Genomic DNA, 25621 nt, shown 5'->3' with positions numbered 1-25621 from the left:
GGACAATGCCGTAGCCGCGCGCGGCCGGGCGGCGCGGAGCCAAGCCGGCCCTGAGCTGCCGCGCGCCCCCAGTCCCGGGTCTTCATCCAGCCCGGCCTGGGAGCCACCTCGGCCCGCATGGATCCCGGCCGGCTTTCTGAGCCGCCAGCGGGGGCGCGGCGCCGCTGCTCGCCCTGCATCCCCTCTGCGCTCGGCTGCGCGTCCCAGGTTCGGCGGAGAGGCCGGGGGCCGGGGAAGCTGGCCGCGCTGTGCGGCCGGGTGGGCTCCCATAGCCTGCTGGAGGAGTGGGTGGTTGGGGAGCTGTACTCCACCCGGCCACCGCGCCTAGCGTGGTCTAACCTATGTCTGTATCTTCTGACCCCTGGCTGGGAGTTATGGCGAGAAATGCAGATTTCAAGGCTCTGAAAGTTTGTTTTTGGTTATCGCTTCCAGCTCCCCCGTGGCCTCAAGTGTACCTACTTTCTTTGAAAGCATACAGCTTGGAAACAGAATTCAATTCTCCTTGGCTCACTCGTGCCCCCATCTCCCAGCAGGGCTAATAACTGGCAGCAAAGCGCAAGCACGCTGTGCCTGGTGCCCGCCTATTGTGTGAGAGCCCAGGACAGTGACAGGTCGCCCCCAAGCTGGCTCGCGGGAGGGAGATAACTCCGTGTGCTTAGATTGCTGTGGACAGTGGAAAGAAAACACCTGGCGCCCTGCTTTTTAACGTCTTCGAGTTGTTCAGATTTACAGAGCCACCTCCCCCTCCCCCCCACACACCCAGGTTTTCTTTCCTGCCTAAAATACAGCAAATTCTGGGGTTTTTTCTCCCAGCCAAGTTAGGTCCTGTGCAAAATCTGGCACGCATCTGTGACAGCGTTGGGTGGCTGGCCCATTAAGCACTACAAATTGGTTTATTTTTGAAAGGCAAATATGATAGTGGGATAAGCATTTTCGCGGAATAGAATATGAGTTCCGTTTTCTTCATTTTCCTTGTGGGTGAGGAAAGTCTTTATTTTATTTCGTATTTCCCCTCACCCCCCAGTTTACATTCCGGAGAAGATGGCCATAGTAATGTGTCTTGAGACTTCCAGGCTTCTGGCCATTCAGATGCGCTGTCTATTAAGCTTAGTTATTTTAACATAATGGCGAGTTAATGATACCCTTGCATTCTTTGTGATTTACTGCCTGGTGGGGCATTACTATAGATTGTGCACTACCTAGCCACTTGTTGAACAGAGATGGCACACGCTTTGTCATTCCAATCGCCTGTAGAGTGCTTAGAAAGTGCCTGGCACCAAATACCAGATGTCAGCTATTGTTATTTTAAAATTCCATTTTCAGGGGACCAGCAGTTGGCTTAATGACTATGTCGCTGGATTCCCATGTAGTGGACCGCGGTTCGAGTCCCGGACAGGGTGGCTTAAACTCACGCAGGGCGCGTGTGCATGCCCAAGACCCCGAGAGGAGAATGGAGGAGAAGGGCATCCTCCTGAAGGGGTGATTTCTTGCTTTCTATCTCTCTGTCGTTCTCTGTCCTTCTGGTGAGCACACGCGCCCTATAGCAAAAACCTCTCAAAAAAAATAAAAATTCTATTTTCTGTCCCTGTACTGTTTTCTGTTTGGAAAATGTTTTTTCTTTTTATTTTTAATCTCAGATTTGTATTATTATTATTAAAATAAGTATTTATTTATTACTTTTTTTTTTTAAATTTGAGCAGAGACAGAGAGAGAGAGAGAGGAAAAAAGTGAGAGAGCAGGCCACCGGGTACAGGACTCGAATTGCCATTGTCCGTTTTCTTCATTTTCCTTGTGGGTGAGGAAAGTCTTTATTTTATTTCGTATTTCCCCTCACCCCCCAGTTTACATTCCGGAGAAGATGGCCATAGTAATGTGTCTTGAGACTTCCAGGCTTCTGGCCATTCAGATGCGCTGTCTATTAAGCTTAGTTATTTTAACATAATGGCGAGTTAATGATACCCTTGCATTCTTTGTGATTTACTGCCTGGTGGGGCATTACTATAGATTGTGCACTACCTAGCCACTTGTTGAACAGAGATGGCACACGCTTTGTCATTCCAATCGCCTGTAGAGTGCTTAGAAAGTGCCTGGCACCAAATACCAGATGTCAGCTATTGTTATTTTAAAATTCCATTTTCAGGGGACCAGCAGTTGGCTTAATGACTATGTCGCTGGATTCCCATGTAGTGGACCGCGGTTCGAGTCCCGGACAGGGTGGCTTAAACTCACGCAGGGCGCGTGTGCATGCCCAAGACCCCGAGAGGAGAATGGAGGAGAAGGGCATCCTCCTGAAGGGGTGATTTCTTGCTTTCTATCTCTCTGTCGTTCTCTGTCCTTCTGGTGAGCACACGCGCCCTATAGCAAAAACCTCTCAAAAAAAATAAAAATTCTATTTTCTGTCCCTGTACTGTTTTCTGTTTGGAAAATGTTTTTTCTTTTTATTTTTAATCTCAGATTTGTATTATTATTATTAAAATAAGTATTTATTTATTACTTTTTTTTTTTAAATTTGAGCAGAGACAGAGAGAGAGAGAGAGAGGAAAAAAGTGAGAGAGCAGGCCACCGGGTACAGGACTCGAATTGCCATTGGCCATGTGGAAGTCCAGTGCCTCAACTGCCATGCCACTTGCTGCCGCCTCAGACCTTTTAAATCAAGGTCTATTTCAAGTCTGTGGTTTAATTTTAGATCAGTATAGAGACTGGGTTGTTTTGCTTCTGACGGACAGTGTTCTGCATGCTGCTTCCCAGTTACCATGGGAAAGGGTGATCTGGTACAGTTCTGCAGCAGATCTGTACCGACAAGACCACAGCCTTGAACCCATCTGGGCCCTGATACATTTCATAAGAAGACCTAATATCCTAAGGGCCTAAGTGTCCAAGGAGAGGCCTAGACATTAGGGAAAATCTAGGCTCTGAACCCCATCCTCGACCCCTACCCTCTTGTTCTGTAGTTTGGACTAATGCAGTCCTTCCAGTTCTAGTCACAGAACTACGTTGGCACAGCAGGGTTAAGCAACTCCCGCTGTGTTAAAGGTCATAAAAGTTAAATTTATCTACTGTACGGTTCTGTACATCGGCCAGAGCATTTAATTCTTACGTTTTCATACTTTTAGAGCAGGATTTATGACGAAACTAGCTAAGATAAGAAAATTTAAACTACTTACTTGTCATGTGTCAGTAACCAAAATCCTTTAACTCTGAAGTGACATCTTTTTCATTCTTAAGCTACTCACTTTCCTTAAGGAAGCTTTTGGGTTAATGCTTGAAGCCCTGTGAAGCCCAAGCTGCTGCAGGCATAGTGGTGGGGCAGTAGGTGGCGCTGTGCTTAATGGTACCATGGATCAAGCACAGGGAAGAACTCGAGGCTGAGTTATCAGTCCCATTGCTTGCTCCTCCCTAGAACACGCTCTTCTCTTACAGACTCTATCCAACAGTGTTTGAGAAATAAGTTTGTTTCTGTTAAAGTTTGCCCTTTTTACCGTTAACTTTTTTTTTTTAAGATAGATTTTTTGCTATAGGGTGCATGGGCTCACAGGAGAGACAGAGAGACAGAAATCAACCTCCAGGGAAGATGTCCATGCTGCAATCCCTTCTCCTCTTGGGATTTTTGGCATACATGCACACATGTTAGATTGAGTTTCAAGTCGCTGGGTCCAGGTCTTGAACTGCAGTCAGCCATGTGGCTGTCCAACGACAACCATTATCCCATTTGCTGATCTCTGTATTTTTAACTTTTTTTTTTTTTTGAGAGGTTTTTGCTATAGGTTGCATGGCCTCACCTGACAGACAGAGAGAGACAGAGAGACAGAAAGTAAGAAATCACCCCCCAGGGGTATGGCCATGCCGCAATCCCTTCTCCATTTTCCTCCTGGGATCTTGGGCACGCACGCACATGTGCCTGGTGTGAGTTTTAAGCCACCGGGTCCAGGACATGAACCGCTGTCAACTACGTGGGAATCCAGCGACATAGCCATTAGGCTAACTGCTGGTCCCTGTATTTTTAACTTTTTAAGGCTGTTTTTTAAGCCACATTTTTCTCTCTGAAAGGCATAGTATTTCAGGTGTTAGGCAAACATTGCTTGTAAAAATATTTAGTCAATTATACCCTTTACTTTTATGAAGGGACTTAAAAAAATTGTGGGAAATGGAATTAAAATGCAAGTTTATTTTGATGCAAAAGTTGTAGAAATCCATGTATACACTTTTCTTTTTCTTTTTTTTTCTATCTTTGTCGTTGTTGCCAGAGGGTGCATAAACTTACAGGGGTTGGGGGAATGCAACCCCTAGTGGGGCATGGTCATATTGCAACCTACTCTCCATCCCTCTGTCCTACTAGGATTTGGGATACTCTTACACATGTACCTGGAGTGATTTCAGGGTGCTAAGTCTAAGATTCCAACCGTTGTCAGCCACGTGGGATCTGGCTTCCTTAACCGCTAGGCCACAAAGTGGTCACAGCTTTTTCATAATATCTATTTTCCATGAGGCTTTGAAAACTTGCTTGACTTTTCCCATAGTGGAGTTAGGTTGCTCATCCGAAGTCTAGAGATACTTCAATACTTAAGAAACAAATCAAAAGGATCAGCAGGTGGCGTAGTGGTGAAGGTGCTGGACCCCTACATGGCTGACCACAGTTCCGATCTTGGTCTGGAGGCTTGAAAATCTTGCTGGGTGCATATGCGTACATCCCAAAAGCCCAGGAGGAAAATGCAGGAGAAGGGATTGCTGAGTGGCCATCCCTCCCGAGCGGGTAATTTCTCACTTTCCCTATCACTGTCTCTCTCTGGTGAGTACACTTGCCCTATTGCAAAAAGCTTGTAAAAAAAAAAAAAAAAACCAAAAAAAAAAGAAGAAGAACCAAATAAAAGAAACCCAACTTGCATCTTTAATTTATTTCAGAAAACAGTTTCCTAGAGTCAGGTCTCATTTATTCTCATTTTTATCATCTTCCTGGCTTCTAGGATGATGCAATAAGAATTGATATTCAGGATGAAGACTGAAGCTTTGCAAAGTCATGACTCATCTGAGAAAAATATATTCATTTTATTCAGTACAGGCACCGAGGCTAGAAAAGGGGTTAGTACATTCAGTAAAAGGATTTCTGGTTACTAATAACAATTACCTCTGAAGCCCAGGAACTGGAGGGGCGGACTGGGTTGAGGACCAGCGCAGTCCTAGGCAGCTGATAGTGCCTTCTCTTCACTCTTCTGAGACAGTCGTTGCTGTTACCTCCTTTCCAAAGTGGGTGAAGTGTCTGTCAGAGAACTGATAAGCAGTGAGGTGTGTGTTCCTGCAGAGTCTGGATCTTTCCATGGCCCCATGAAGAATAACTTCTTCCTGGCCCATCCAGTTGATGGGGTGTTTGGTTCCATCTTTTTGGGTTTGATACTAGCGGATCTCTGTGACTGAATGACATGTTTTGAATTCTGTGGGTAGCATCAGATCATCACAGTCCAAAATAGGAGAAATTAAGCTATTTTTAATTTTCAGAGGAAACCTCCTAAAGTTTCACATTACAAGGTTGGTGATTGTTTTGGGGGGCGCCAAAGGGAGGGGACAGTGGGTTTAACCTTGTTGAACTTTGTAAAGGCTGATATAAGTGACTTAGATTTTGAAGCAATAAAGAATGAGGAGTCCAGGGGCCAGTGGGTGGCGTGGTGGTTAAAGTGCTAAACTCCCACTTGGCTTACTATAGTGGCTTGAAAATCACTCTGGACACAGGTGCATGTGTGTCCAAAATGCTAATAGGAGAATGGTGGAGAAAGGATTGCTGCGTGTCCATTACCTGCCCCCCCCGCCCCCAGAATTGATTTCTCACTTTTCATCTCTGTCTCTCTCCAGCTAGGGCACATGCATGATGTGTGTGTGTGTGTGTGTGTGTGTGTGTGTGTGTGTGTATATTTATTTAAGGCTGCTTATTTATTTTGATCACTGAAATACATCAAGGGGCTCAGGAAGATTAATGAAACATTGGGTCACATTCCCTTTATATTCATTTTGAAATTTTTATTTTATGCTTTATACAGTCTAATTTAATTTTTAAAAAGCAGTGCTTCTTTTTTTGGATTGAAAACATTATGGAAAGACAAGAAAGGAATATTTGAGAAGTATCCAGAAGAAAACACAAATCATACTTGGAAGTGTTTGTCTAAGACATGAAACATCGTGTTGATTCTGGGCTTTGAAAGGATAAGTTATGGGGTGATTTGAATTGAAAATTTGGGAGGATAGTTGTAGAGACTAGGTTTTCATTGTTCACAAATATTCAAATGGTTAACTGCAGATAAATAACACAGGGGCAAGGGCAAGACTTCTGGCTTCTTGAAGAATCCTTGTGTTTTTAAACAACTGGGGGTTTTTCTGAATGATTCTTTTGTGGGATAAAATTAGTGAATTTAAGTCATGCATATGCCTATTTTGACACCTTAGGTTTCCTCCTACTTATGAGGGGGAAGGAGTGAGTGAGATTTTTATGTTTTTAACATTTTGCAGTTTGAGTCTCATAAGGAGAATCAGGCTGGATCCCAGATGGCCAGTTGTGTGGTTGAGAACTGGGCCCCAACGTGTGTCCAAAATCCCTAGGGGAGAATGGAGGCCCAAAATCCCCAGGGGAGAATGGAGGCGCAGGATTGCTGCTGCATGACCACCCCCCACGCCAGAAAGGAGGGTGATTTCTCCCTTTTCCCTCTCTGTCTCCCTCCTGCTAGCACATCCACCCACTGGCAAGTGAAATAAAAACAAAGAAGCAAAAAAGACATGAACCTTGTGTCACTTTTTGTTTTTGTTTTTGTTTTTGGAAACCCGTGAAGAATGACTTTTGGTGAAACAAATTACTTTCTTTTTTCCTTCCTGTGGTAATAATAGCAGTACACATTTGGATGGTGGATGATTATACAATTTTAAACTGGTGCTAAAGCTGGGATTTTAAAATTGTAAACACTCTAGGAAGAAGTTCAGAGGTGAATACCTGAGCTAAAGGAAAAAGTTTCTCGTTTAGCAGACAGGTTTCTGGAAGAATTGTAAGAATTCTGTGGTGCATTTTATCCATCAAGGCAAGGTCAGTGGGTCTTGAAATGGTCCAGTTTCAGATAAGGCATTTGGAAACACACAGTTCACAAGCACATGGAGATTTTTTGGGTAGGTATGTGGTAATACAAAACGTTACTTTCCTTGTGGCTCCCCTAGAAGTTTATTTCATCATCTTAATTGTCTTTTTCAGGAAGAATCCCAGATATGCTTTAAAATGATCATTCTTGCCAGTACTTTTTTTGTTCCATTAACTGGAACTTCATATAAAAAAAAGTAATTATGCAAAAGCATGTAGTTCAGTAATTTCTTCTATTATGATTGTTATATTAAATAGATGTTCATAGAACACTGTTTGCCAGGTACTTTGGGTAAAGAATGGCCAGGAAAGACAAGGCCCTGCCTCTTTGAGGCTTTATGTAGGAAGTGAGAACGGAGATAATAAATAAAACAAACGAAAAACTAATTTAAAGTGGAAATAAGTTCAGTCAAGAGTGGAGGTGAAAGCCCAGCTGTGGTAGTGTGCCCTGGCTGATGCTGCTGCTTAGCAGACCGAGGCCGCTTGAGGCCGTGGTTCGATTCCCAGCCCAGACTAAAACATGCTGGGTGCTGTTGTATGTGCCTTTAGTCCCAGCTGCTTGGGAGGCTGAGGCAGGAGGGTCATCTGGACGTGGCAAGTCCCTGTCTGTAAAAGCGATGAGACGTGCGCCCATCTGGGCTGGGAGGTCTGGAAAGGCCTTGTGGAGGACTTTGGAGCTAAGACTGAAGTGAAAAGGAGGCAACCTCTGGAGAGTCTCTGGGCACCTGGGATGACCTAAGCAAAAGCCCTGTGGCAGGCAGAACCTGGCTTTGTGAGGACCAAGAGCCATCAGCCAAGAATCCAGGTGAGAAGGGCCTGTAGACCATGCGGGGGGCTAGAGGCAGAGTTTCCCATCTAGTTCAGGATTAGTGGGTGCTCCTGAAGAACGGCCCAAGCTGAACCAGGCTCTGGTTGCAGATCTGGAAATTCCTTCTGCCTGCCTTGTGGAAGGTGGGTAGCTGTGGAACAGTGGAAGCCAGGAGCCAGGCCCAGAGTTGCTGTGATCAGTGTCATCGGACTGGAAAGAAAGCAGAGATGGAGAGAACCTTGTATTTGCAGGAGTCACAGTTTCTCCTCTCTGAACAACATGTGGATTTTGAGATGCGTCACTATTTGCTAAAGCACTGAGAAAGGAAACGCCGGGCCAGCTAAGCCGTGACACAGTACCTATGGTGATCCGGTCCTCACTTCTGGTGTACACTGGGAAGACGGGTGTGTCTTTAGTGAAATATGGTGTATTCCGGAGCTCCAGCTGAGAAGCCTGGCTTTGTATTTTGTTTGTGTCTGGACAATGGACGTGAATCCTGTATTTGGAAGCACCTGCAGAGAGAAGTCATATGTCTGGGAATCACCTGCTGGAAGCTGATGTGGAAAACGGCGTCAGGCGTATGTGATCCTTCTGATACTTAAAAACAGTGCAGAGGGGACCAGCCTGTGGTGTGGTGGTTAAGTTGGCGGCGTCCCACACAGCCAGCTGCCCGGTCCTAGTCTCAGATCTGGTGGCCTCAGACTCACAGAGTAGTTGCGTGCTTGTGCCGCAAATCCCAAGGAGATGGAGGAAAGGGGATTGTGGTATGGCCATCCCCTGCTTGGCTCGGAGGTGACTTCTCACTTTCTCTCTCTGTCTCTCTCTGTCTTTCTCCAGCAAGAGCAGGCACTCTATAACGATTTTTTTAAAGGTACAGATTAGGCTTTTACTTATTGTATTTGCCTCCACGTACACCGAGTGCTGGCGTCACGGAGACCAGTAGGCCGGGAGGGCACACACAGGCTGCGTTCAAGGGGAGTCGCAGGCGCGTTGTGTGCATCCGGATGGCCAGCGTCTGTGACTGGCCCAGAACTTGGACAGATCTGAGGGTTCCATGCTTTGTTTCTGTCTCTAGCACCACTTTGAGCAGGGTGCGGGTTCGGTCATGGTTATGAGGATCCCAGACCCAGACTTCACTTGTAGGTCAGCACATGGCTTAGTAGATTACTGAGAGACAGAGATACAGGTCTTCCTTTGGGTGTCTCTGGGTGCAGAGACCGGCCTCTGTGTATAGCAGAACAGGGTACTGAAGCTTCTGGAACCTCACTTTCTCTCTCTGTAAAACCGGGGTGACTGCAGTACCTATTTTCTAGGATTGCTGAGCGTTAGGATGGTCCTTGGAAAATGCGGGGCAGGCCACTGGGCTGAGGCTGGCACTCTGCAGTGCTGTCGCGAGGGTTTCCTCTGTGTCCCACCTGCCTTGCATGTTCTCAGCATGCCGATCATGTTCTCAGACTGGCCCCGACCCTGAAGTTAAAATGGCTCCTCCCAGCCATCCTGCCCACTGCCCTTTTAATTTTATTCACAACCCTCTCCCATAACTGGAATGGTATGATTCGTTTACAAGTGGAATGTACAAGAAGACTTCAAAAAGTTTATGGAAAAGGGGAAATTAAAGTGCAAGCTTAATTTGGTGAAAAAAAAAAAAACATTGAAATCCAGATTTAGTTTTTTCATAATCCGTATTTTCCATGAAGGTTTGGAGGACTTCCTCATGCATTTCCCCAGCTTGGAGGGGCTCTGTCTGTAGCTGCCGGAGCTGTAGTGCCTGGAACTATCCGCAGCCACATGGCACTGCCTAGACTGCGTGTGTGTTCTTTGAGTGGAGCCTGAGGATACTGGTGTGTTCCCTGAAGTTCTTGCCCTCACACCTTGAAGACTGGGCCAAAGGCCTTGTCTCAAGTACGGGTCTCTTCTGACTTCGCTTTTTGTGCAGTGAGGTGACTAGCTTTCCATAGCTGTACATCCCAGGGTCCAGCAGGCAGGTTCCATACAGCTTTTGATTCTGGAGAAGAAAGGGTTCAAAGAAAGGGAGAGATAGATGGTATTTGGGTGCGCAAGTGTCACGCAGAGTAAGACATGCTTGTAGTTTTGCCCTGGCTTTTCAGAGGGTGTCACCAACTCAGACTTCTAGCTAAATGTCACCTGAAAGCTGTCTAATGCCTGGAATGTCAGCCTACAGGTACCTAACTTTATTAGTTACATAAAAACCACAGAGTCAACATGGTCGGGAAGTGCAGCCATTGTAAAAGTGACCGATGCTTGTGTAAACCATGTCTGGCCACCTCTAAAGCCAGAAGCACTGCACTGTCCTGGCGCCAAAATGGGGGCCGTGGCCGACAGTTTGATGGACGCTGTTCTGTGAGCACTCTGGGCCACGGCTTGGTCTCCCATTTCTGCTCACTATATTATGTTCCTTACGAAACCACATTTCATGATAATGGCTTCTGTTGGTGTGACAATTTTTTTTTTCTTTTTTTTGGAGAGGTTTTTGCTATAGGGCGCATGCGCTCTCCAGAAACCCAGAGAGAGACAGAGAGATAGAAAGCGAGAAATCACCCCCCAGGGGGGATGGTCACGCCGCAATCCCTTCTCCTCCATTCTCCTCTCGGGATCTTGGGCATGCATGCACACTTGCCCGGTGTGAGTTTAAGCCACTGGGTCTGGGACTCAAACCGCTGTCGACTACATGGGAGTCCAGCGACATAGCCATTATGTTAACTGCTGGTCCCCTGCTGGTGTGACAATTTTGATGCTATTTGTGTTTTTAGAAGGAAATTATTCTCATTTTAGAAATAAGAATATTTATTCTTTAGGCTTACAATTTTTTTTTTTTTTTAAGAGTTTCAGTCCTGAGAGAGAGATAAATAGAGAGAGAAAAGCATTCTCAACAGGGTCTCATGCTTTAAGCCACTGCTCTTTTAGCCAGCCAGAATCACGGGCCTGCACAGGCCTGGTGAGTGCAAGTTGACCGGGAACCAAACCCCAGCCTTCTATATGGCCTCCAGCATTGCAGAGCATTGCTCTGTTCTTATGCAAGGACCGTACTCCTGTGATGTGGCTGGGCATGTGGTCTTTCACAGAGTTTGCTAACAGTCTTTGGGTGAAATTTAGTAAACAAAATGCCAACACTTTTGTTCAAACCCTCAGGTAGACATTCCATAATCATAGATGTGTGTACATACCTAGTCACACACATGTGAAAACTTACTAGTTTCTTTCCCAGCTCCCAGGGGCCACCTCTTCTGCTCGTGGTCAGAATACACGGTTGGAAATTGGGCCCTCAGTGATGTTGGGAAGTGCCGGTGCCTCCTGAGAGAGGTCTGTGTTTCGACTGCAGAGATAGAAGAAGGTGAACTGAGAGGTTTATTGGACACTGGGCTGTGAGGTGGGGGTGGAAAACAATCCTTTCAATCTATCCCTGGCCTGTGCCCTTTCAAGTGATCATTCATTGGAATGTTGTGGGTTTTAAGAATCAGATGTTTTTCTTCCCGATGAATTTTGTTCTTGTGTAGTGACCATGAGAGAGGAAGGGAAGTCATTGTGTTGGCTCTTAGCGGTGACTAGTCATGGGAGCTCTTCGCAGCGGCTGCTGGCTTTGTTCTGACCTGCGGCGTGGACCACATCTGTGATCCTAACCCATTTTATGTTTTTGTCACGGCAACCACCGTCATTGAGAGAATGGACTGTCTCTTAACTCAGTTTTTTAATTTAATAAAGATTTTGTTTGTTTCTCATCTTTTTAATGAATTTATATTGACTCTTATCGGGGGAAAAGGATGGCTGTCATATAAACATTTATTTTATGTGTAGTTGAAATGTTCTTTTAGGTGGTGCCAGAGAAGATCTATGGTCTACTTAATATTGTTTGGAAATCAATTTTAAATGAGTTTTCCTTAGCAGTGAGAGGGCTCTCACACATGTCATGGAATTAGTTGTGAGCGTGAGCGTGTGTGTGTGTGTGTGTGTGTGAAGGGCCCAGTGTGCCGTGTGAGCCTCGGCGAGCTATGTGTTTCAGCTCACGTGGCCTGGCTTGCTTATCTGATTTCTCCTTCAGGTATGTTTCTTTCAGAATTCACTAGCACAAGACTGGTCTGTTTCGGTCGTTAATCTCCCGTTGCTATTTCCACAAGTCTTTTACAGAGTAATTGAGGCATGAAACATTCTGCTGTGTAGGTACTATAGATTAGCAGTAAGGGGACCTGATCACAGGGCTTTTTCTTTTTTTTAATGCACAAGTTTTCACCATTGACTGTGTGTACTCACCAGAGATGACTGAAAGAGAGCAGGAAAGTGAGAAATCTCCCTCCGGGGAGGATGGCCACATCGCAGTCTCTTCTCCATTCTCCTCTCAGGATTTCAGGCACACACACACACACACACACACACACACACACACATTCGCCTGGTGTGATTTTCAAGCTGCTGGGTCTGGGACTCCAATCACAGTAGGCCATGTGGGAATCCAGCTTCTTAACCACTATGCTACCTGCGGCCCCACTAGGCCTTTTGATTTTTTAAAAATAATTATTTTATTTAACTTTGTTTATTTTAATGTGGGGGGGAGAGAGAGAGAGAAACGAAGCTGCCAGGTCCAGGACTCAAACCACGGTCAGCCATGTGGGAGTCCATTGCGCTTAACCACTATGCCACCTTCTGGCCCTCCCACAGGGCCTTTTGATAAAGTATAACAGCACATTATATCAGCTACCTTTATACATTTTGTGTCTGAAATACACGAGTATCTTCATTTTACTTTGGGTTTTTCATTTTACCAGGTAGTGTCAGTTATTCACAAATGTCTTGTATTACAGGAATCTGCAGAGAAATAGAGCTAATAAGATACACAGTCAGCTGTCCACATCAGCGGGTTCTGCACTGTGAGCTCAACCCACCCTGGCTGCAGCCAGGCCACACCACCTGTTATGAAAGAGGGAAAGCAGTGGCTTACTGAAAGAGAGGTGCTGAAGAAGTTTATGTCTCTGTTTTCCTTTTCACTTACATCTGAGGCTAATACTCCTAAGTAATTCAGAGATGATTTCTAGTAATGGGAAGATGTGCGTAGGTTATATGCAAATCCCATCCCATTTATATAAGGAACTTCGGCAGCCACCGATTCTGGTTTCTTTAGTGGGTTCTGGAACTAATAATACTGAGGGACTACTGCACATCTAAAAAGAGATTTATTAGAAATAAGGAGCTGGCTCAGATGACCACAGAGACCGACGAGTCCCAGGAGCTGCCTTCCACAAGCTGGAGACCAGGAGAGCCAATGGGTAAGTCCCAGTCTGAGGTCAGGCAAGTACAGATGTCTCAGCTTACGCATTCAGTCAGAGGGAGGAAATTCAGCCTTTCTCCACCTTTGTGTTCTGTTTAACCCTCCACCGGTAACTGATGCCCACCCACAGAGGGGAGCGCCATCCGCTTTCCTCAGTCACCACGTTAATGCTGTTCTCATCTGGAAACACATGGACACAGCCAGAGGTAGTGTTCACCAGGTACTGGGCACGGAGGTGGCCCAGTCAAGTTGACTCATAAAAACCATCACATGCCTATAGTATAATTAAAGTTCTCTGTAATTAGTAAGCTGTTTTCACATTTTATGAAAGTCCTGTCTCCTGTCTGTTTAAATGAGCTGACTCCCTGACCGTTAAGAGCAGAAGATCCTCTCCAAGCGCTGCTCCTCCACAAAGCCTTTCTCCAACCTACAGGTCACATCGCACTTTTCCCTTCTTGACCAACACTGCCGTCACTGAGTCAGCGCATCGCTGCATCGTAGGATGTGTTCCCCGGTTTTGTTAGCATCACCTCTGATACGGTTAGTTCACCAAATAGAGTGTCTATGAAAGGAGAACAGTGCCGTCATTGAAAACCCCCCTCCCTGCACTGTGTGGTCTTTGCAAAGTGCCTGTGGAGATGGTATTCATGGCCACGCGTGACTGACCGCTCTGTTTATCATATATACCTACATAACTTAGGTTCAAGTGAAAAGTGATAGCAGTTATTTTATATCACTGTATCAGTTCATGTGTGTGTGCTTGGGGCGCCTATGCTTGCCGGAGGGATAGAGATAGAGAAGAGACCCCGCACGGGCCATGGTCACGCTGCAATCCCATCTTCTCCATCTCTCTTCCCATTTTGGATTTTGAGCACGCGTGCACATGTACCCAGTGTGTGTTTCTTAACCTGGCAGTCTGGGGCTTGAACCTATGCTTGAGGGATCCAGCTGCCCTAACCACCAGGCCATGGAGCTGGCCTTACAGGTTTTATTCTTATTTGATTTTCACATTTCAGTGAGTTAGGAAAGTGTTTCGAAATTTGAAAACAGAGAGCCCAGCCAAATAGTCCAGTGGTTAAGGGAGCCTGAGCCCATCCGGCTGACCATGGTTTGACACAGGCTTGAGAAACACTCTCTCTCTCTTTCTCTCTCTCTCTCTCTATATATATATATACACACACACATATACATATATGTATACATATATATATAGATAAATGTACACGCATACATTTGTGTGTGTATATATATATACATATATGTATGTCACATGTCATCCTATGACCCAAATCCTAAGAAGATGGAGAAAAGGAGGAAAAGGGATTATACAGCATGACCACACTTCATAGAAAAGGAGGAAAAGGGATTATATAGCATGACTACACTCCATAGAGGGTTGCTTTCTCCCTCTCTGTCTCTCTCTGGCAAGCACTCTCACCCTCTGGCAATTAAACTTGAAAATACACATTTTCTCATTCCGGCTTCCGTTGAATGAGAAAATGTGTATTTTCAAGTTATTTCAATTGCCAGAGGATGAGTGTGCTTACTTGATTTGACGGCAGATACTATTTATTGCCCAACATGTTGAGTAGCAGGAAGGAACTGGGTTTTGTATCCTTTTTGCAAAAACAGTTGATTCTTCACAGCTGATCTTTCTTCCCTTCGCCCATCAGTCATCGCGGTCATAATGTTGCTGATACCATCATTGAGCAGACCTTTACATAAAGACCTGCCTTGCTCCTGGCGTTGTTCTCAGCACTTTTTTTTGCATGACAGCTCCCCCTTCCTTTTGTAGTTGAAATAGTCTGTGCATTTCTGCGTCTGTGTAATTTTAGCTTTGCTTTCTGAGACATTCAGCTTCGAGAGGTGAAGAACTGAGCAGTTGCATGTACCTAAAACTTAATGAGTTTCCCCAAGTTTAGATCACTTGAGCTGACAGAATCTGGTGAATATGTGTTTGAGTCTTAAACCACTCTGCTGTTCTGAGAGCGGAGATGGAGGTGAATCATCTCAGGGGCTGAGGAGTTTGCAGGTGGGATCGAGGTACCGCGTGGATGATATCCTGAAAGATTGTGGAGAACACAAGAGATGTTGGAGTAACGAGAGAACTGAGAGGTGCCAGGCCTGTGCTGGGCAGGGTGGTGGCGTCCGGACACTGTGGCTGCCTGGCACTGTGGACATGGCTGGTCTGAACTAGCATGTGTTATGCATGCAGGGATACACCAGATTGAAAAGATTTAGTTTGAGAAAAAGAGCACAAAGGTAACTGAATAATTTTTCATACCCATTAGAAGTTGAAGTGACAATATTATAATTTGGATTTATTGGTTTAAAGCAAATAAACCAAATTAATTTCCCCTGTTCCTTTTTACTTTTAATTTAATTTTTTTATTTTAATTTTTAAATTTTATTTATTTATTTTTTGCCATAGAGTGTGTTTATTCACTGGAGAGAGAGAGACAGAGAGACAGAGAGAGGGAAAGTGAGAAATCATCCTCCCACCCACGGGTTAGGGGGTTAATGGCCACACTACAATCCTTCTCCTCCATTCTCCTCTTGGGATTTTGGGCACTCACACACACCTGGCATGACTTTCAAGGTGCTGAGTCTGGGACTTGAACCACAGTTGGCCATGTGGGAATCCAGTGCCTTATTCAGCATACCACCTGCTGGTCCCCCTTTTTCAGTTTTTAATGTGGCTTCAAGAAAACTTAAGATAACAATATGGTTCACATTACCCCTCCATGGGATGGTGCCACTGTAGACTGCATTTTGTTGGTTCTATTCCATACCCCCTGGCGGCAGTGTATAGTGTTAAGCAGATGGTTGTGTACTTGCAGAGAAGAATCTAGTCAAGAATAGTTTCACTAAGAACAGTTATGCCAAGTTAACTTCATTTTTTTTTTTTTAAATTTTTCCCTTTTCATGAGCTTACTAGGTTGAAAGATCAGAACTGGTCTGTGGGTTTGTATTTGGACTTCCGGAATCCATTTGGAACATCTTCTCTGATAAGCTTACAGACAGTGTTGAGCACACAGAGCTGTGGGTGCTGGTGTGGGTGTGTCTGTAGCTGATGAAGCTCAACTCTCAGAGGGCTAAGTTCTGATCGTGGTGTCAGGTCCTGCCCTCTGTGTGCGCTCATGTTCTTGTAGAACTTGTTTCATTTCAGTGATTCAGGAGAATGTAAACTAATATCATTTGTGCAGCAGTCAAGTTTGGTCAGGTCTTTAGTGATCAAGAAGAAAGGCCCCACCACCATGCTAGCATGACCACACTTCATAGGGGGTTGCTTTCTCCCTCTCTGTCTCTCTCTGGCAAGCACTCTCACCCTCTGGCAATTAAACTTGAAAATACACATTTTCTCATTCCGGCTTCCGTTGAATGAGAAAATGTGTATTTTCAAGTTATTTCAATTGCCAGAGGATGAGTGTGCTTACTTGATTTGACGGCAGATACTATTTATTGCCCAACATGTTGAGTAGCAGGAAGGAACTGGGTTTTGTATCCTTTTTGCAAAAACAGTTAATTCTTCACAGCTGATCTTTCTTCCCTTCGCCCATCAGTCATCGCGGTCATAATGTTGCTGATACCATCATTGAGCAGACCTTTACATAAAGACCTGCCTTGCTCCTGGCGTTGTTCTCAGCACTTTTTATTTGCATGACAGCTCCCCCTTCCTTTTGTAGTTGAAATAGTCTGTGCATTTCTGCGTCTGTGTAATTTTAGCTTTGCTTTCTGAGACATTCAGCTTCAAGAGGTGGAGAACTGAGCAGTTGCATGTACCTAAAACTTAATGAGTTTCCCCAAGTTTAGATCACTTGAGCTGACAGAATCTGGTGAATATGTGTTTGAGTCTTAAACCACTCTGCTGTTCTGAGAGCGGAGATGGAGGTGAATCATCTCAGGGGCTGAGGAGTTTGCAGGTGGGATCGAGGTACCGCGTGGACGATATCCTGAAAGATTGTGGAGAACACAAGAGATGTTGGAGTAACGAGAGAACTGAGAGGTGCCAGGCCTGTGCTGGGCAGGGTGGTGGCGTCCGGACACTGTGGCTGCCTGGCACTGTGGACATGGCTGGGGTGGACTAGCATGTGTTATGCATGCAGGGATACACCAGATTGAAAAGATTTAGTTTGAGAAAAAGAGCACAAAGGTAACTGAATAATTTTTCATACCCATTAGAAGTTGAAGTGACAATATTATAATTTGGATTTATTGGGTTAAAGCAAATATACCAAATTAATTTCCCCTGTTCCTTTTTACTTTTAATTTAATTTTTTTATTTTAATTTTTAAATTTTATTTATTTATTTTTTGCCATAGAGTGTGTTTATTCACTGGAGAGAGAGAGACAGAGAGACAGAGAGAGGGAAAGTGAGAAATCATCCTCCCACCCACGGGTTAGGGGGTTAATGGCCACACTACAATCCTTCTCCTCCATTCTCCTCTTGGGATTTTGGGCACTCACACACACCTGGCATGACTTTCAAGGTGCTGAGTCTGGGACTTGAACCACAGTTGGCCATGTGGGAATCCAGTGCCTTATTCAGCATACCACCTGCTGGTCCCCCTTTTTCAGTTTTTAATGTGGCTTCAAGAAAACTTAAGATAACAATATGGTTCACATTACCCCTCCATGGGATGGTGCCACTGTAGACTGCATTTTGTTGGTTCTATTCCATACCCCCTGGCGGCAGTGTATAGTGTTAAGCAGATGGTTGTGTACTTGCAGAGAAGAATCTAGTCAAGAATAGTTTCACTAAGAACAGTTATGCCAAGTTAACTTCATTTTTTTTTTTTTAAATTTTTCCCTTTTCATGAGCTTACTAGGTTGAAAGATCAGAACTGGTCTGTGGGTTTGTATTTGGACTTCCGGAATCCATTTGGAACATCTTCTCTGATAAGCTTACAGACAGTGTTGAGCACACAGAGCTGTGGGTGCTGGTGTGGGTGTGTCTGTAGCTGATGAAGCTCAACTCTCAGAGGGCTAAGTTCTGATCGTGGTGTCAGGTCCTGCCCTCTGTGTGCGCTCATGTTCTTGTAGAACTTGTTTCATTTCAGTGATTCAGGAGAATGTAAACTAATATCATTTGTGCAGCAGTCAAGTTTGGTCAGGTCTTTAGTGATCAAGAAGAAAGGCCCCACCACCATGCTTTGCTGGGTGGTTCAGGTGGATTCACTTCTAGTACAGGGTCTGGGCCCTATGCTAGGTACTGGGACTAAGATTAATAGGGTATTCTTCACCTCAGAATCTCAACATGGGGTAAAGAAAACCACATAAATAAAATCACATTCTTTGTGGTAGAACACCAATAGAAGCACATGTGTGTAGGTGTTGGGCCGGGCAGGAACTGTGACCCACAGCCCTGCTGGTGTATTGACAAGACCCCCCCTTGAGCCTGATTTCTAACTCTGTCACAAAGAACGGCTTAGTATTAATTGATCCAAAACTAAAATCATGATATTTAATTGTTCATACCCTACATCACTCATATGGCACAGTAATTTATGTAAGAGTTTTCTACAGCAGGGCTAGAAAGCTTAATAATATTGGTTTTGGAAAATTTCCAGGATAATCATCTTGACAGCGTACTTTTGGGAGTTTGCTGGAGCCACATACTGGAGTGGCCTTCAAACTGTTGTTTCTCAGAACATTCTGGCATTTCCCCCAGGGTACCTTTGGGCTACATTCCAACAGAAATGAATAATTCTGCTTTCAGGTTGGACATTTCAAACTTTAGCTAAAAGTTAGGAACCTGGGACTTGCAGGTGGCATGGTGGTTAAGGGCACTGGACTCCCACATAGCACACCATGATGTGAGTCCTGGACCTGGAGGCTTTCTCTCTCTCTCTCTCTCTCATTCTGTTTCTCTCTGGTCAAATTAAAATAAATAAATAAAGTTCAATTTTAAAAAAAGAACATATTAGGGGACTAGCAGTTAGTGTAATGGCTATGTCACTGGACTCCCATGTAGTGGACCGCAGTTCGCGTCCCGGACCCGGTGGCTTAAAACTCACGCTGGACACGTGTGCGTGTGTGCCCAAGATCCCGAGAGGAGAATGGAGGAGAAGGGATTGCGGTGTGGCCATCCCCCCTGGGGGGTGATTTCTCGCTTTCTGTCTTTCTGTCTCTCTCTGTCTGTCTGGCGAGCACACGCGCCCTGTAGCAAAAGAAAAAAAAAAAGAACATATTAAAAAGTTAGAAACCTACTGAGCTCTTAATCTAAGAAGGATTTTTGTTCTAGAAGATTCTTCTAAGGGTTTGTCTAACCCATTCACAGTTCTGCTTGCTTCCACTAACTGCTCTTCCAAGTATGTTACAAGTGGCTCTAGGCAACATCTAGAAGCAAGGAGTTATTTTAGACCCTCCCAGAATCACCTTCCTGACCCAGCAGCCCTCACACCCACTTTGAGCTTTGGTTTGGCTGAAGAGCATTCCAAACACCTGGAATATGGTCACGTGGCATCTCCTGGAGTATTTTGTGAGGATCCTCATGCATTTTAAGTCAGCTTGCTCTACCCTTTACATAAGTCTTAAAAAAAACTGTCAGAATGTTCAAGGCAGGTCCTTTGATTAAAAAATATAAACAGTTCTGCTTGGGGTCCACTCGAAGCATGTGTATGGGCATGCTCAAACTCCAGACAGGGTGGAGAAATGGAAGAGAAGTGATGGCAGCGTGGCTGCACCCTAGCAGGGGATGCTGCCTTCCTTTCCCTTCCTCTTTCTGTCTCTCTGTGGCAAACACATCTGCCCTCTGACAATTGGGAACGGTTAACAATAGGCAAAATTGAAATACAACTACAGCAACTTAGTAGAAAATTATGGCTAGGTTCTTTCTCTTGACCTCTGAATTCTGAGCTTACATGTTCTCTAGGTCCTAAAACTTTTAGTTTCTCTTTGTCTTTTTTTCTCACATATTTCTGCAAAGGAAGGCAGAGTTTAAAATAAATCCAGAGGCTTAGCATCAATTTTGGTCTCTCAGTGAGTTCTCTTTAAATGCTTCATAGGAGGAAGGTAGAAGAAGGTCTTTGACCTTGTTGGAACGTTTTTTCTTTGTTCTCGGTAGAGTATGTGCATGTGTGAGATGAGAGAGAAGGAAGAGCACCCTCCACAGGTTCTGATCACGCGCCCGTGCTCTGCCTGCCGTCCCCCAGCCTGGTCCATCTGGATCGTGGGCACTTGTGTGTGTGCCCAGCATGTTGCAAGCTGAGAAGATGGAATTTGAAACATAGTGGCCATGTGGGGTCTGGCCTCCCTAGTAGTGCACTATGCTGCACCATGGAGCAACTTGACCATGTTGAAATTTTTATAATAAATATTTAAATCAGGGATAGGCAACTTTTTACTTTTTTAGTAATCAATTAATTTAGTTAGTTTGGGTAGGTGAGAAAAGTATTTAGATGTTGCTTTTTTTTTTTGTTTTTTGGTAGGGGGAGAGGTTTTTGCTATTGGGCACGGGCGCTCGCCAGAAAGACAAAGAGAAACAGACAGAAAGCGAGAAATCACCCCTTGGGGGGAATGGCCATGACGTAATCTCTTCTCCATTCTCCTCTTGGTGTCCCCTCTTGGCATGCATGCACGTGGGCCCGGCATGAGTTAAAGCTACCAGGTCCTGGACTTGAACCGTGGTCGACTACATGGGAATCCAGCAACATAGCCATTATGCCAGCTGCTGATCCCGAGGTTGCATTTTTTCCCCTTCATTGAAAATGAAGATATAGAGCCAGCTTGTGGTATGGTTAAGGTGACTGGACTCTCACATGGCTCCCACATGGTCGTGGTTCGAGTCTCAGACCCAATAGTTTGAAAATCATGCTGGGCATGTGTATGTGCCCTAAATCCCAGAATGTGAATAGAATAGAAGAGATTGCAGCCTTACCATCCTCCCTGGGGAGTAAGCTTTCCCTCTCACTGTCTCTGGCAGTGCATGTACCGCAAGGTAAAACCCTAAAATAAAAAGGAAGAAAGAAAATGAAGATGTATTGGGTAGGGGGAAAAAGTTCTTACCACTGAATGATCTCTTTTGAGTAGAAATGTCTCGAAGCAGACTTGGTGCTGGTTCTTAGCCACATCCGTGGTGTGCTCCTACTCTGAGGACCAGGTGGTCTCCGTGTGGTGACCCACTTTCTGTTCTGCTGGAAGACACTGCGGGCATCTCATTTCTTCTCAGAGCCACCTTGCAGGGTTGGTGTTACTATGGTCCCACGATGAGGCAGAGGACAGATGGATTTTTCGGGTCCTTTGAGGAGTGGAAGAGCTGGTGCAGAACATGGCCTGAGTGGTCCCAGAGCTGAAGGTCTGCCGTTCCCCCAGCCAGGTCTTCCCTTCCAGGGCTCGTGGGTCCCTTTCCACCTGAGCTTGGCAAGGGTGTGAGCCTTCCAACCATGTTCACGTCCTCAGCCTGTTGCTCCCTGCTGGGGTGGTCTTCAGAGGCCCTGGCTGTCCCCTCTCTCACTCTCTCTGCAGGGGTGTGGAAGGGGCTGTTGAGGGTCTCCAGGTGGGTTTGCTTAAGGGATTCATGTACTCCTCTGCAGCTGAGGCTGGCAGGGCTTGACTTACCCAGAGACTCAGCATGAACTACTCGGCAGGCCTGATGTTGCAGAATCTGTACCCCAAGTGCAAGAAAGTACAGCATACGAGCATGGAGGGGGAGGAGATGGGCTGTGCCCACCGGTGTCCTCACCACACCCCGGTGGCGTGGGCGCTGCCCTACCCGGGGCTCAGCCAGCGGTGGTGTCCCCTTTGGGAAAGGCCTTGGTGGGGAGGACTGTGTGTGTTCTCCACTTGGTGGCATCAGGGAGAATGGGAGGGAGGCAGAGTTCAGCTTCATGTCAGGTCAGGTTACTCTGAACCAGATAGACTGCCATAGAAAGGAGGTTTTCCACTGATGTGAGTGGGTGAGGGGAGGGAGGCCGAAGGGCTGGACCGTCACGTTCTGTCCCACAGGTCGAGGCTGAGATTCTTTTTTATCCTGTCACGTATCAGCCTTGCCCATAACCTACAGTTGCTGTTGCTATTTCTGGCACCATCTCTTTTACTTCTCATTTGGGGTTTATTTCATCACGCCTTAGAAGCTCTGAGCCCGCTCCACAGTAGACTTCACAGAGTCGATGGCAGGGCACTTGCAGGGGCACGGCGTTGGGAAATAAGGTCACTTCTCTCTTTAACACTGAAATAGACTGGTAAGTGCTGCAGGCAGCCCACAGGGAGGGCAGTGGTTGGCCCTGGTTGGCCCTCAGTTCTGGAAGGTCCATTGCTGTGCTTTGAATGGGACCGGAACACGGGCCTCCTGCGTTAAGGTCCTGGCATCTGCTTCTGAAGACAGCCTTCTGCCTTCTGTTCTCTCTGACTTGGAAAAGACCCAAGTAAGACTAGAACTCTTAAAGCAAAATTGATATAATAGAGATCTGTTCTTCCTTGAAAGGCCCACCAAGGGGCCAGCAGGTGGTGTGGTATATGAAATGTCTGTTTAGGTATGCTTTGCTTTGGAGGGGATCATTTAATAAACATGTTAGACACTTGGAACCAGTCATATGATCTTCAATTTTTGTATTTTAAAAGAAAATGTTTGGGGACTAACAGATGGTGTAATGATCGCTGGACTCCCATGTAGTCGACCTTGGTTCAAGTCCCAGACCCAGCGGCTTCAACTCAAGCCAGACACATGTACATGCATATTTGTCGCTTTCTGTCTCTCTGGATGCACATGCATGCTATAGCAAACACCTCTAAAATAAAATTTAAAAATAATAAAGTTTTTGTAGTATATTATGCTTTAGTAAGTTTTCTTTTCTTTTCTTTCTTTCTCTCTCTCTTTCTTTCTTTCTTTCTTCAGAGGTTTTTGCCATAGCATGCACGAGAGAGACAGACAGAGACAGTGAGAGGGGAAAGTGAGAAATTCCTCTCCAGCAGGATGGTCATGCAGTAATCCCTTCTCCTTTATTCTCCTCCAAGATCTTGGGCATGCACATGTACCCAGTGTGAGATTCAAGCCATGTGGTCCAGGACTTGAACTGCAGTCGGCCATGTAGAAGTCCCGTGACGTAACCACTAACGCCATCTGCTGGCCCCATTAATAAATATTTTTAAATGTGAGTATAAGACATTTTTATTAAGATTGAAATTTTACTCCATGAAATGTACTTATTTCCTTTTACCTAAACAATGTTTTTATAAGATAATTTTCCTTTTTAGGATTTTTTTTTTTTTTAGCAGATGAGTTGATATTCTTTATTTTTAAACAGCTTGGGTGTTTTTTGTTTTAAAATATGCTAAATTTACATTCTTGCAACATTTTTCTTAGTTCAATAAAAATTGGCATAGATACTTTTAAATTGGTTAAATTTGGAGGTATAGAGTAAACATAATTCCTAAATTTAGACTTAGGTTCTTAAACAAAAATACCCCTAGTGAACTAAAACATGTTTTTGAAAAGTTGCAAATATTTCAAGTGAAATCTATTTTAAATATATAGTCTATAATTAAAACAAATCCTATTTGGCAACAGACTTAGTTTCTAGAATATTGAATGATTTCTTACTGTATCATTCAACCCATTCTATTTTTATGATTTAATTATGTAGTTGACCCATTTAACCTGAGTGGGTCAGAAAACCTCACAAAACAAGACTAATTGGGTATCTTTTAATCAGTGTTAGCACTTGAGGGATCTGATGTCTCTTTGGTGAGCATGGCCAGAGGGAACTAGAACCAGTATTCTCTCTACTGCTTTGATGATTTTTTAGTCTGTGAAATAGATACTTTTAGATAGGTGATTATATTGGGCAAGAGAAAGCTCAGAGTTAAAGAAAGATCTGTTACCTATTGTTGCATGAGAAGTGATTCCCAAAGATAGTGGCTCAAGTGATGCTGATTTCCTACCCTCACATTTCTGTGGGGATTTGGGGTGTTTGGCTGGGAGATTCTGGCTCAGGGTCTCTTGGGACTGCAGTCCCCTGGAAGGTGGACAGAGTGGGAGGCTCATGTCAAGGTACCCAGCAGTTGACTGGAGAGTGAATGCTGCCTGGTGGGGCTTGGGAGAAAATTAGCCCTTCTGCCCCCATTAACTTTTCCTGGTGCTCCTTGAACTGTGTTGGTTATAGGTCAGATTCTTGGCCAGGGAAAAGCCTGAAGGATGGGACAGACCAAGTCAAGGGCCAAGGCTTGAAATAGCATGGCAGGCCTGGGGAATTTGGGCTGTTTTGTTTTGCAGTGTCAAGTGAAATTCTTGAGTTGGGGAAAATGCAAGTACCTGAGAGAACTAGTGTGACAAGGAGAACAGCTTGAACTTCGCCCAGCAAATTTGTGCTTTCCCTGTAATCTGTGGTGACGTTGCCAGCTGTGTGTATTTTCTCATTCATTCCCTCAACACAGATGTGAGTATCTCCTAGGTGTAAGGCACTAGGGCTGCTTTGTTGACTCCTGCAAGGTAGGTATGTCTGCATTTTATAGATGAGAGAGAGACTGATTGGGGGAGATAAATTGGTTTGCACAAGATCATGTGGCCAATGAATAGTGGGGCTGCATGTTTATTTGTGATCTGTGTGAAAATGAGAACATAAGAGTTAAGATGCAAACTGACTTTTCATAAAAATCACCAGAGACACATACTTTTGTTTCTTTTTAAATTTTGTCAGAGGGTATATATGTGCACTTGCAGGGACAAGGGGCAGGTGTGTAAGAGAGCACATCACAATCCCTTCTCCATTTCTGCCTATTAAGATTTGGAACATGTACACACATGCACCTACTGTGTCTTTCACACCCCTGGGTCTGGGACTCGAACTGCAAGTCAGCTATATGGGATCCAGCTGCCTGAATCACCAGGCCACAGGCTGGATATTTCAAATAACATTTCAGAACCTCATCTTAGATATACTTACTGCAAGGAGAAGGGACTTGGTTGGGTACTGTTTGCTCTTGGTGATGTTGAGGACTTACCTTTGCCTTCATTTTGAACTTGGTATTGGTGCAGGTGCAGCAGTTGTGGAAGAGGTAATGCAGTTTCTTTTCTATAGGAACTGAAGGACCTGAAGATCAAAGGATGGTTTTGTTTGGAAAACTGAGTGACTTTATAGCCATATTCTGTATAAAGGGATTCTCAGAGTCTCTAAAAAATAAATTAGGAAGAAAGATACCCATAAACTTCAGTATCTTGAAAATGAACAATTTGATTTTTGATATTTTATTTTATATTTTATGAGAATAAGTAACTGAAATATGCTAATGAGGTATTTAATACTGGCTGTGGAACTAACTGAGAAATACCTAATATGAGAGCCTAGACCGATAGTAATATCCTGGATTCCTAATGATTGGAGAAAAATATAAAGAGTAGACTATCAAAGAATTATTCAGAAAGGGTACTTTGTTGTTTAGGATTGCTCTGTATTTTATAATTTACTGTTGTAATATTTTTACATATGTTGGG

This window comes from Tupaia chinensis, unplaced genomic scaffold, assembly GCF_000334495.1.
Source record: "Tupaia chinensis unplaced genomic scaffold, TupChi_1.0 Scaffold000046_3, whole genome shotgun sequence".
Taxonomy (NCBI): Eukaryota; Metazoa; Chordata; class Mammalia; order Scandentia; family Tupaiidae; genus Tupaia; species Tupaia belangeri.
Note: the sequence above shows the minus strand (reverse complement) of the source record.